We start from the raw sequence: 344 nt of genomic DNA, 5'->3' as shown, positions 1-344 counted from the left end.
CTTGGAGTTATCTTTGATCAGGACATGTCCTTTAATACTCACATTAAGCAAATTTCAAGGACCACCTTTTTTCACCTACGTAATATTGCAAAAATCAGGAATATCCTCTCTAAAAATGATGCAGAAAAACTAGTCCATGCATTTGTTACTTCTAGGCTGGATTACTGCAATTCTTTATTATCAGGCTGCTCAAAAAAGTCCATAAAGACTCTTCAGCGGATCCAGAATGCTGCAGCACGTGTTCTGACAGGAACCAGGAAAAGAGATCATATCTCTCCTGTTTTAGCTTCTCTGCATTGGCTTCCAGTAAAATCCAGAATAGAATTTAAAATCCTTCTTCTCAC

At 37.8% G+C, this 344-nt stretch overlaps 1 long non-coding RNA gene across 1 annotated transcript in view; it reads right to left on the bottom strand.

The window, feature by feature from the left end:
- LOC116705120 (uncharacterized) overlaps positions 1-344 on the bottom strand; it is an 18529-nt gene that overhangs the window by 5925 nt on the left and 12260 nt on the right. The window lies entirely within an intron of this gene.

This window comes from Etheostoma spectabile, chromosome 17, assembly GCF_008692095.1.
Source record: "Etheostoma spectabile isolate EspeVRDwgs_2016 chromosome 17, UIUC_Espe_1.0, whole genome shotgun sequence".
Lineage (NCBI taxonomy): Eukaryota > Metazoa > Chordata > Actinopteri > Perciformes > Percidae > Etheostoma > Etheostoma spectabile.
This window is presented reverse-complemented; position numbering and strand designations above follow the sequence as displayed.